Here is a 12,998-nt window from a genome sequence, read left to right on the forward strand (position 1 = left end):
ACTTATGCCTGTCTAGCCAGTTAAAACTGAAGGTAGAGCTCACAGGAATTGATACTTAACCCCTCATTTCTGGGTAAATATAAGAAGTTTGCCAGGGGAGAAGGGGCTACGGTGTTTGAAATGAACCCAGCAGTGGCAAGACCAGAACATTCACACGATCATCAGAATCCTGTGGCAACTGCTGGGTTCCACTGCTCTTGTCTCTCTTGGACTGGGATTTTCCTAGTCCTTTTCACTTGAGAGTGAAGGTTTTGCAAGTGAATCTGCTTTTACCTTATTAACACCTTGAGGCATATTTTGGAAATGGAGGAAGGTAGTGAGTATTTTTAGACTCTACTTCTGGTCCTAGCCCTGCCATTAATTGTGACTTTTGGTCAGTTGCTTCTCTGGATCCAATTTTCCTTACTTGTAACATCAAGAGGTTGACTAAATAATTACCTCTAAAGTTCTTTTCAGTTCTAACATTCTGTGAATTTTTTCTTTTTGTTCTAAAGATAAATCCTCAGCTCAGCTGGTCCCATCTTTTTTTTATCCTGGGTTGACTCTCTTCCTCCCATAATAACTTACTATGCATCTCCACATTTTTGAGGGCAGGGCTTGGGTTTTACTCATCTTTCCCTCAGTACCTAGCACAATAACCAAGCAGGTGATTTCAAGGAGCGTCAAAACGGATTCTTATACAAAATTCCATCTTTGTCTGGAGGAGCTCACAGTTCAGAAGTACCAAGCATCATTAATTAATCACTTAATTAAAAGCTGAGGATAAGAGGAAAATCGGTTCCAAGCTCCTTTACCATCTGCATGTTCCAACAGGAAACCAGAGAGCGTTTGTAATAAACACTCATTGAATGCTTTCACTATTCCAGCGCTTTCCATGTATTATCTCAAGTAATACACACACCAACCTTATATTCTAGGTACTAATATTGTCTGTTTCACGCTTGAGGAAACGGACACCGAGAGGTTAAGTAACTTGCCTAGGTAATACCGTTACAAGTGAGAGGCAGCATCACTTGAGCAACATTTAGAAAACCTTGTGATTCTCCGAGCGGCCTGACGAGTCCAGAGAACAGTGATGAGTTCAAAGTACAGAAGGAGCAGAAGGAAGTGATCATCTAAGGGAAGGCTGCAGAAGTTGGCAAAGAAGTTTGAAAAACAAAAAAAATGCTCTTCTCCAGGCTGTTCTACATAGCCGGAGTTTAGGAAAGCAAGCAGAAAAAACCGCGTAAACAAGGATGGGAGAGCGCCTGGAACCCAGGGGAACCGAGGAACAGGCCGGAAGTGGCGTCAACTAGCGGCGTCAAGTGCTTAGCGGGACTGCGGGGCCGGGAGGAGTTCGGGCCGGACGCGACACCCGGAAGTTACGCCCTGGAGGCGGTACCTGGTTGTGGAGGGCGTCGCGATGGGCGGGGCGGGGCGTCAGTGATCATCCTGGAACCACGGATCCCAGGCAGGTAACCTGCGGGCCGAACCTGGACCGGGGCAAGGGTGAAAGTTGGGGTTGGGGGCTCAGATTGTTAGAAGCTCCAAGCTCGGGCGGAGAAACGTGGATCTCGCATGAGGTGGGGTCTGAAGGAAAGGCTTCCTGGCGTGGGACTCCCTGGAGAGACAGGGATACGAGGAACTTTGGGAACGGGGTCGTGAGGGCCGAGGTCGTTGAGGAAATACAGGCTGAGTCTTCTAGGAATCGGTCATGGCTGGGGGTCACAGGCTCATGAGTGTTGGCGCTCGGGGGTGAAGAGATGGAACCTGGGCACTGAGATGAGCTGACCTAGAGTTCATTTCCCTCCTACTCCGTCCCCCGTCCTGTTCTGCTAGTAGGGGACAGCGACATCGTCTTTTCATCTCTTAATCCAGGGCAGTGCTTTGCCATTATTAGGCATCTTTAGATGCTGTCAAATGAATGAATTAATGAACGCACGAACCCAATTCTGGATCAGCTGGGGGAACTTCTGAACTTCAGTGCTCCTACTTGTGAATGTAGAAGTGATGCCAGCTTAGTTTGCTAATCAGTGGTTTTGAGGATGTCAGTGCAGTAGAGATTCGGGATATTGTTGTTATTGTTTTGTAGTTACTGAAATTTAGAAATGTGTCTTAATATTTTTCTCTGGGGTGGGTAGAGAGGAAAGGCGATCAATTTGGCTTTTTTCAGGTTCCTTTACTTTTCTGGGAATAACTTCCAGGTGAATGATACCAGACAGAAGTTGGCCATCAAATGATAAGCTGCAGTTGTAGCACTGAGCTTCTAATTAGTGTTCTAAGTGCTTTCTTTTCAGTAATATGAACTTGCTTTGTTTTTCGTAATGTTTTCTTCCTTAAATTGAGGTATTTTTACATTTGAGATATAAGTGAGAAGTATTTCATAACAAAGATGAAAATAGTAATCTATAAAAATCCAGTCAGAGGTTTCACCTGGTGGGTACACAAAAGGTGAACTCCTTCCAAACAGTTGTAGGAGGCTTCCAAAAGAATGAATCCCTGAAGGTTAAATTGTTTCCTTTGTAAATTATTTGTTTAGGTGTCTTGAATGGAATAAATAGTAGGCATAGACCTAAACAACAAGTAGTGTAACCAGATTCTTTTTGGTTGTCAAATGGGAAAAAAGTGCATGTGAGACACATCAGGCTTGTAGTAAGATCTGGGCATGAATCACTATCTAGATGCAGTGATTGATCTAGATCTAGGGAGGTGATTATGTGTATGGGTTTCATGCTATCAAATGAGGCAGTAGCTCCTAAGTGGTTCTAGAATGTTATTATTAGATTGGATATAACGGAGTAGGAAAACCTGAATTTAAGGCTTTTTGTTTGTTTGCTTTACAAAGAAGAAACTAGTAAGCATTTTTAGATTTAACAATCTAAGCTGTTCTTAAAAATAGGTTGGAAAAAACTAAAAGTAGGCATGTGAATACCTTATTGAAGACATCTAATTTTTTAGTTTGCCTGCCTTTAAACCTTGTTTCCCAATTTCTGGAAACTGTTGGTATCCAAATCATCCCCACCTTTGTGTGCTCTTACTATGGTGCCACTTTTAGGATACATAAAAATTTGGTACCTCTAGGTTTGTATTAATGTCATAAAGTCTAATTTTGCTACCTCAATGTGCTGTTCGATGTCATGTCCACTGATTTTGCACATCTAAATGCCTATATTCATAATAATTATTATAACTGTTATTCATCATAAATTGGTATCCAAGTGGTAATTTGGGTATGTGCATTGACATTCTTGAGGTATTCAGTTTTGCAGAACTCAGAGATCTGTGGACGCTAACATGGACTTCATTTAAAGAAACCCACGGACCATTAATGGACAAAAACATGAATCAGATTGTATTTTGGCATTCAAATCCTAGCACTTTGGGAAAGGTAAGTTTTTAACTGTTATATGTTAGGTGAGAAATAGCCCTGGATAGGTCTAGAAAATTGTGGGATTGTGATTGAAAATATAGGCTGAACCTCTTTAAATTATGTTTTAATCTGGACCTTCCAAAGAGGTTTGAGCTTTGTTCAGTATATATGAGGCGATTGTTACTATTTCTCTGTAAAATTGATCAGAAATTAAAGAGATTGACAAGATATGTTATTCCTGGAAGATTATTGCTCTGTTTTCTTTGGGGGGTGGGGGGGAGATCTCCTTTCAACATTTTAGAGCCTGGTGGAGTATATCAACCCTGTAGATATGGGACCTCAAGCAGTCGTTAGGTCATCTCACATCCAGGTTTGGCTCTGTAATAGTATTTGTCCCAAATCTAGCCAATTTTATTTTATGCCTTAGGTTAAAGCAAGAAAAGAGGCCCCTAAATGTCTTTTTTTTTAAAAATCCTACCTTATTTGTGCTATTTTCTTTTTTTATTTTTTTCTTCTTTGTTCTTTTAAAAAATATCTTAGATGATTCACTCTCCAGGCCTTTTATCTTTCTGTCCCAGGGGTAAAAGTTCTCTCTTTCTTCTATTTTATCTTTCCTAGTTGAGGAGTTTTTAATTTTCAAAACTTTTAACTTCTAACTTTGCAATAATATTAGGCACCTTTTAATCACTAATTATTAAACTTATAGTTTTTCCTGGTGTCCTCTGTAGATAAACTGGCTTCTTGTTTAGAATTTGTTCACTTCTAAAAATAGACTGTGCTTCTAGGAATTCATCTTTCAGATATATTTGCACTTGCACACAAAAATTTGTATTTAAAGATATTCATCACCATATTATTTGAAATAAAAAAAAACAACAACAACTAGAAATAACCTAAACATCCCTCAACAGACATCTGGTTAAATAAATGCCTTCATATAATGTAGTATTTGCTGCTGTTAGAATGAAGTAGATCTGTAGGTGTAGATATGGAAAAATCTCTAAGATACATTGTTAACTGAGAAAAACAATGCAGAATGGTATGTATAGTATGTTTTCATTTGTGTTTTTAAAAGCATATATTTCTGTATATACTTGTAAAATTTCTTCCAATCTATATATATAAGGAACTACTGACATAGGTACCCCCAGGGAATGAAACTAGAAATCTAGAGTAGGAAGAAGACTCATATTTTTTCTGTATTCTCCTTCTGATGGATTGATTTTTTTTTTTTTACTATGGACATGTTTTTATTTTTATAATACTAAGAAACAAACAGCAAGGCTTTAGGCTAATTATGGGAGCCCACTATTATTCCTTATGACTTTTGTCCTTATGATTATTTGCACTGTTCAGAGGGAGTAGGGTTGCACAAGTGAGCTAAGTTTATTTCAGAGCTGCATGAAAGGTTTGGTGATATTTTAATAGGTTTTTAACCTTGACATTAGATTATTATTCATAGTAAGAATTTGTGAATAAATTAGGTGCTTAGTGTTGCCGAATTCAGTGCTCATACACAATTCATACTGTGTGGCTGACCTTCCCAGGTGATATGGATGTTGTTACCTTTGTTTGCAAGCTATGTTTGTGTTGCATTGGCATGGTTCTTCTGAGCCTCTCCTTATTACCGAATGGGATGGACTTTATTTGATATGAATTACTCTTCAGTGATTCTACTCTTTAAACACATCTTATCGTTATTATTTCACTTTGTTCTTGATGTCTGGAACTGGCCTAAGACATTTCAAAGAATGGCTTGTTCTCTCTGTTATGAAATCAGGAAGCCAAAAAGATCATTTAGATATATTTGGATAATCTCATTCTGTATTGAGAATATTACTTTGAATTGGCTGATTATCTGCCTTGGAACTCAGCAAAAATTTATGGTGACTTTTTACTTCTCTAGCCGTCTTTGTGTCTCCACACTTTCATTGGGGGAAATTTGGAATAACAGTAGTAGGTCAGTAAAATGAGTTATACAAGAAATTTAAAGATATAATAATCTACATTTTGTTAGTGGAGGGATTTTATTTGAAACTTGCTTGAGAATAGGCTATGTAAGATACATACCTATATGATACTACTGTCATATAAAATACATGATGTGTATCTTGTTAAAAGCAAAATGAAGGTCACTAATCTAGGGGCTGAGTCATGATTAATGGAATAGAACAGGTTATGGTATGCCAGGTGTTTTATACCACACTTTGGCAGACTGTTTTGCATATAATCATTTCTATTAAATGATGTTTTGCTTCTTGAGATCTGTGGGACTAATCACTACTGGCCACCAGGGGGAAACCAGTGGGCAGGATGCCTAGAATGGGACTTCTTATCCTTGCTAAGAGAATGGATAGCAATGAATTGAGTCCAAGGGTAGACTGTGTTTTCCTAAGTCAAGATGAATATGGTAAAGGTGACTTATAGATGAATGTAAGTTATATGTAGAGAACATAGAATTGGGAAGATACCTGTGTGTTTGTGTATGTACAAAGACGTATAATACAGTATATATTAAAATGTGTATATATATTATTTCACATATTTTTTATACATATATTTTTTTTTCACATACATTTTATGTGAAAACTACAAATTCTGCAGAGGAAGATATCCAGCTAATGCAAGAGAAAAAAAAAATCAGAAGTTTAAGGCCTCAGAGCTAGGCCTGTTATGGGGTAATTCATAATAGTTAGAACAGCTTGAAAAATTTTGGAAGTTTTAAGATCATTCACAGGGTCCAAGTGATGTGAAGGTAGACAAAAGCCTGAGAATGAGAAAGTTAAAATCTAGTAACATGCAAGGTATGGTTAAGGGTATTTTTTATGATTCTGTTTTGTGGCATTGTTTTGGGTGGGGGGAAAAGAAGGAAGAACTGAAAAGGTTATTGCTGTTCAGTTGGAATTGAGCTAGGTCCCTAAGCTTTTCTTAGCATTCCAATTGTGTATGACCAAGATGGATTAACTAGACCCATTACCTACAAAACAATCAGTTTTTGTATATTAATTATTAGAGAAACCTTGAAGAACAAGAGAATTGTTTTTAATCAATTTTGTAATTATATAAAAGGACAACTGTGATGTTCTAGGTTGAGGGCACTGGGACTACTTTGTTCAGAAAATAGAAGACTTTGGAAGAGTTGGAGAAACTCCATAGGAAGTGTACTTGTTCTCTGGTATTTGAGGCCAAAATTAGTTCTAAATGAGAGAAGGTATAGATAGAACTAGTCAACAGTGGAGCAGATTGTGTGAGGCAGTGAACTCCAAGTCATTAGGGTCACTTAAGCAGAATTTGAGCATTGGGAATGTTGTAGAGGGTATTTCTCATTGTATGGGAGATTGTACCAGATTATTATTAAGGTATCTTTTAAATCTGAAGAAAAAATTATAGTGCAATAAAGTGGTTTATTATAGTATGTGTATACATTCTGTTATCCCTGTATTTAAATACTGAGAGCTAACTTATCTACTGGTCATTCACTCACCAACTTCAGATTACTCATAAATAAAACTACCTGAGCTCCCAAATTATAAGACACAAAATCTATATGCGTTTCTCAGGTCCTTACTCGGTTTATTTACATTTAGACACAGTTCTAACATGCTTAGTTAACTGGTATCTAACTCCACAGTGTACTAGAAGCAACAAATTCTGAGTGGGCTAAGTGCTCCTATTAGAGGCAGGCACATTGACAAGTACGGACAAGAAGGAAGTCAGAAAGCCGACCAACTAATTTTAAAATTGTAGCACCTGGAGCTCTTTTGATTAGATGAGAACACCTCTGTGGTCATGGATATTCAAAATGATAACCCTGACTGAACTTAAATAATGTATGTTCAGTATTTTCTATTTAAGAATACCTAAATTTTAGAAAGATTTCTTCCGTGTGTTTAATAACAAAAGACATTATTTTGGCATTTGGAGAGGGTACATGCATTGTACAGTGGAAAGAGCAAGGACTCTAGAACAGTAAACACAGATTTGAATCTGGGCTCCAATATCTACTAGCTGTTCTATTAATTAAGTTTATTATTCATACTAAGCCTCAATCTCTTTATCTATAAAATAGGAATTTACTGAAGAGTATGTAAAAGATTTGCCTATATTAGGTGTTAATTAAATAATAGCTATTATTATTTCATTATTACCATAAAGCCTACTCTACCTTGAATTTTTTTCTCTTCAAATAGAGCAAAAACAAACTTATCTAATAAGTTTATTGTATATATTAATGCAAATAATGGTGATGACATGCTTAAAAAACCTTTTTAAAAAATTGTATAAGTAATCCATGTCCACTTTACAAAAAATAGGATATAGAAAAAATATATGTGTATATCCCCCCAAAAGGAGTAAAGTCATCTATAATCCTCTACCACTATTAATATTTAAGTGGCATGCTTTATTTTTAAACTGCTTTGATATTCCTATAGGATGTCACTCCTGAGTAGTGACATCTGAAACTGGTTCTACATTACTACTGTTGGGAAACTTAAATTAATCACTACACTTTCTAATCAGAATATGCAGTGAACGATTGTGACATAGCACAATGCTGATTTAAAGAAAGCCCTAGTTCTGGAAAATTTTGTGTAATGAAACCAGTTTTGTAGAATAGTGGGTGTAGTTTGGTGCTGTGGAGCTGGAGGGCCTGAGTTTGAATCCTGACTCCACTCTTTACTAGTGAGGTAAACTACCTGAAATTGTTTAACTTCTCTGTACCTTGGTTTCTTCATGTGTAAATTGGGGATAATAGTAATATCTAATTCATGGGATTGTTTTGAGGATGAATGAATTAATCTACCTAAAGTGCTTAGAATAGTGCCTGGCACAAAATATAGACTCAGTAAATATAAATTGCTATTATTATTATTTATTTTTAAAAGCTTAATTTTTTCTTGGAAAAAAAGCAGGTTTATGGGAGCAGGTAAACTAAAAGAAACAAGTTAGAATGAGCACAAATAGTCAGTGAGATGTACTGTATATTTTTCATTTGAGCTTGCAAAGTGGTCTGAATTTTTCCATTCTAAGGCTTTGTTAATTTTTCTCCCTGTTTAAATATTTTCAAACCATGATATTCCTAATTTAGCTTCTTTCTCTACCCCACAAAATCAACTTCATTTTATGCTGTCTCATCCAACAAATAATTTGGCCATGCTTTCAAAAATCAAAAGCCCTTTAAGACAATAAAATATCATGAATAGCAGTGAAAGAGATTCAGGAAATTATCATTAGATCATTTTATCTGACTACAGCCCACGGTGGTTCTGTAAGAACTTTGAACTCAGTTGCAATTTGAAGTGAAGAATGTTAATCAAAGTGATAAACCAATGAACATATTTAGCCATTCTGTACACTATGTCTTTTTAAAATCTTTCTTTCCTTTTCTTATTTCTTTTTGTTTTGTTCTTTCAGCATCGTATCTAGTGATCTGATTAATTACTGATCAAAGAGTTATAGCTTTTCAAAACCCTTAAAAACTTTTATTAGACTTGCTAGTAGAATTTTTTTGTGTTTTGTTTTAAAGCATCCAGTACAACTTTTTGAAGACCCTCTGGCCTACCATGATTATGCATTCAAGATTTGAGTTTGAATAACTTCATCAAGACTTAGATCCTCTTCAAAAGCCTCAAGTCTCATCTGTATTAAGCTCTCCTTTGAACCCTCTCACAAAAATAAAAGCTTAAAGGGACTAAAATCCATTAATACATTCCATTTTATATCCTTTTCTCTGATTTCAATTTCCTTGGCCTTTAGGGTCTTTCATATTGCTTATGTCCCTTTAGACTACAGCCAAGAAATCAGTGCTTTCCAAAAGAATGTATGTCCTGTGGCCATAAGTTTTCATTGGTAGAGAAGGGTAAACTTGGCATGATAAGTTTAGAATCAGGTCTTTTGTTGTATCTTATAAAAACTTCAGTCAACACTAAGAAAATGAGGATGAAGTGGTAAAAATATTTAAGGTCAGATTATGCTCTCAGAGGCTACATGGTTTAGGGAAAAGAACCCTCAACCTAAAAGTTAATGGTTCTTATTCTCTCAGCTCTTGGGCCTAGGAAGGTAGGTGATTTAAGTAGAATGAAAACAGGTACCTGTCCAGGCTGAATACATGGTAGCAAGGCTATGTTAATTTTTGTTTTCTTTGAGTACATAGAATACTCCAGTGGGCTAATTCTAAGAGGGAGGAAGACTATAAATTTCCCTAAAATTATAAGCTAGCATTGATAATGCTATAGAGCAGTTATGTGTTATAACATACACCTGGTTTGCAAAATTTGTTTACTAAGTTGCGACCAGCATTTTTTTTTAATGAAAGTACATAGAACAGAAAATTTTACAATTCATCCCAAATGGTAAGAGTAAATATTGTTTTAGTCATATATATATACACACACATAGGTATACATATATATAAATGTATGTGTCTGTATTTGTGTACTTGGTCATTAAATAAAACGCATTTTTCCCTTTGAGTTGCAGTCGCTGATCTAGGAGTATCATTTCAGTATTAATCCCTTTCCATGCATTTGGATTCTAAGGAGACTCAATGTTTCTTTTCACTTCATACAGCTACTTGTGACAAAGGAATGAACGGTTAATATCAGTTTGACTTTGGTCTAATGAATGAACTATTCTTTAGTTCATAGCACAGAGAAAACCTATAGGCCCTAAGGGTATTTTATTTAATATTCTAATACCATCTACTCTCACACCCAGACCGTTATAACATTTAAGGTTGGTTTAACCTCATACTAGTTGAAAGATGGTATTAAATGTTTTCCCTTTAAATTTTTTTTATTTTACTTCTATATTTCTGGACTAATAAAAACAAAAAACTCCCGCTTAGTTTAGCATTGTTTGAGGACTCAGTGGAGATAGGTTCCAGAGAATATAGTTAGCATAACTGGGAGTTTGATGGTCGCTAGAAGAGAAAATGCCAATTTATCTTTCTCTAAGTACCTAAATTATCTTTCATGATTTAAGATTAAATAAGCCACTGGCATTAACTTATTCAATTGTTTCCCTAAAAACAGATATCCACTGTTTTGGTGATAGCATTAGTTAGGAATAGGTGACTTTTACAGTATCCATGAACAATAGGTAATGGCTTCTTCTTCCAAGGGTTGCACATTACAATTCATTGGGGAAGAACTAATTCTTTAGTGCTTGACTAAGTTGTAACCAGCATTTTTTTTTTAAACGAAAGTACATAGAACAGAAAATTTCACAATGCATCCCACGTGGTAAACGTAAATATTGTTTTAGTTCTCTGTCATCGCCTAACAGTCCCAGCCACCCTGGTCTTCTAGCTGATCCTCAGAAAGAAAGCTTTCTTCTGCTTCAGAAACTTTGCTTCTCTGCCTGGAATGCTCTTGTGTTAGATATCTATGTGGCAGATATCTATGTGGTTTAATCCCTCATCTTCAGATCCTTCAGGTCATGATATGTCACCTTCTCAGTAACGCTGTCTCTGACATCTTATTTTAAAACTGTAACCTCACCCCCGCCCCCCGCCATGGCATCCCTATTCCCCTTCTCTGCTTTACTTTTCTCCATGGTACTTATCTCTGACTGACATCCTATTCGCCAGTGTTTTTCCCAGCACCTAGCACAGTGCCTGACACATGTAAGTGCTTAGAACATATTTATTAGGTGAATGAATTTAACTTGTATTCACAGAGGTGCACATTTGGGACAATGAGTCCTATAAACCGAATTATGGGGACCTAATATTTTTAAATGACTTTAAAAGATAAGTTAATTAAATTTATTTATAGCTTGCTTTGTTCTAAATATTTGAAGTAGCTTCTAAAAATGCGTATAGTGCAAAGGGATGAAGACATAGAAAGAGAAGAAAACAAAGTGAATGTAATAGTAACATTAAACTGGGTAAAGTTAATGTATAGAAGGGCCTCCATAGTGACTAAAGGCAGATTGTAAGTTTGACTAGTTAAAGAGTTAGCTTGCTCAGAAATGATAATTGGACTCGAATCATGAACTTTGTCCTGTGGCACAGGTCACAGACATTTGAGTCTTATGTAGGGACCCAGAAAACCTATTTGGTTTAACTATAAGAACTTGTGAGATTACTCTTATAGAAAAAACTTGCTTTCTGTATTAGGAAATATCCTACTGGTATAAAATGTACACAGTCTATCCATAATAAAGCTTCTGCTGTGTCTGAGAGATGACAGTCATAGCTGTCAGCCTCTGCTTCTGTTGTGTTTAGGACATTTCCAAGGTTGATTCAAAGTTAGTAATCTGATATTTTTGAAAGTTTGCTGTCAAAGATACCAATGAGGACATCAATTACTCTAATTTCTCCTACTCATGAGGTAGTATGAGATTCCAGTGGTTGTGGCTTCCTTTTAAGATAGATAATTGGAGGCTTAGAGTTAGGTTTTTCTTTTTGTGATATACGCATATATCAAATTATTGTGATCAAATTATTGTGTTGTATACCTTAAACTAATGTAAGGTTATATGTCAATTTTATCTCCATAAAACTAGGGAGAAAAAGAAGTTTTTATACAGTCAACCACTGAATTGGGGTGGAGGATTGGGAGTTAAGTAGGTGAAATAGACTTCAAGAAATCTTTCACCAATATATTGGGTTGGCCAAAAAGTTCGTTTGGGTTTTTCCGTAAGATGAGCTTTTTGGCCAACCCAATAGTAACCAAAATTAGAGCTACCTTGTGTATGTGTGAAGTTCAATGGGACATTATGCAGTAAGACATGTCTTTTTTTTTTTAAGATTTTTTTTTTTTGATGTGGACCATTTTTTTAGTCTTTATTGCACTTGTTACAATATTGCTTCTGTTTCATGTTCTTGTTTTTTGGCTGCGAGGCATGTGGGATCTTAGCTCCCAGACCAAGGATCTAACTGGCACCCCCTGCATTGGAAGGCGAAGTCTTAACCACCTTGACCGCCAGGGAAGTCCAAAGACATGTGTGTGTTCGTAAGAAGTATACCTCCTGAATTCTGTTTTGTCTTTTTTTTGGTCATTTAAAACAAATAAATGAAATGAATGAAAACAAAACAAAACTGAGAACTCTTGAGATAGTGCAGGCCAGAGATAAAGTGGGGGATGTGAGTGGGGGTGGACTGCAGACCTTCCAGTAAACTTCGCCATGCTTCGTTAAACAAAGCTGGCATTTTGAGGCAAAAGGAAAGAATATTTAGCTAAGTGGTGTTGCACTGGCAAAATGTGCTTTTATTTGACTTTTTCTTGCTTGTACCTTTCTCCTTTCTATCTTTGACCTGGAGATGAACAGTACTTTTGGAAGTCAAATCTTCTGCCCTGCCCCATTTTTCAGGTTGAAGGATGGGAACTAAATGAACATTAGACTTTTAGGGAAATGATGAAAACATGGATTTAAAAAAAATCATTTATGTTCCACATATTTCAAAGTCAGAATATGGGGAAACTAATAACACCACAGAACCATTAAGGTGGACAATTCGCATAAAGGGAAAGTAATTTTACCAAAAGCTTTATGTATAACATGTTGCTGATTAATCAATTATATTGGGTTATGTTTAATCTATAAGTATACATTTGTCTAACCATGTATAAGTATACATTATTCTAATTTAAAATGTACTGATTTTGCTTTGCACATTTTATTTATTTGATGGAACTTTATT

The 12,998-nt window shown here is 36.1% G+C and overlaps 1 protein-coding gene across 4 annotated transcripts in view; it reads left to right on the forward strand.

Moving 5' to 3' along the window:
• Window positions 1-1,354: 1,354 nt before the first annotated feature.
• The window catches only part of MAP3K13 (mitogen-activated protein kinase kinase kinase 13), a 164,233-nt gene continuing 152,589 nt past the window's right edge, over window positions 1,355-12,998 (forward strand). Inside the window, exons 1-3 of one of the 4 annotated variants that reach the window (XR_012331411.1) lie at window positions 1,355-1,450; window positions 3,241-3,367; window positions 8,877-9,822. The gene's annotated coding sequence lies outside the window, so the exon portion shown is untranslated. Of the gene's footprint in view, window positions 1,455-3,240; window positions 3,368-8,876; window positions 9,823-12,998 lie in introns of those variants that run through there. The other 3 variants (XR_002178615.3, XM_073803977.1, XM_019946286.3) reach the window with 3 other exon arrangements.

The sequence above is a fragment of the Tursiops truncatus genome, chromosome 4 (assembly GCF_011762595.2).
Source record: "Tursiops truncatus isolate mTurTru1 chromosome 4, mTurTru1.mat.Y, whole genome shotgun sequence".
Lineage (NCBI taxonomy): Eukaryota > Metazoa > Chordata > Mammalia > Artiodactyla > Delphinidae > Tursiops > Tursiops truncatus.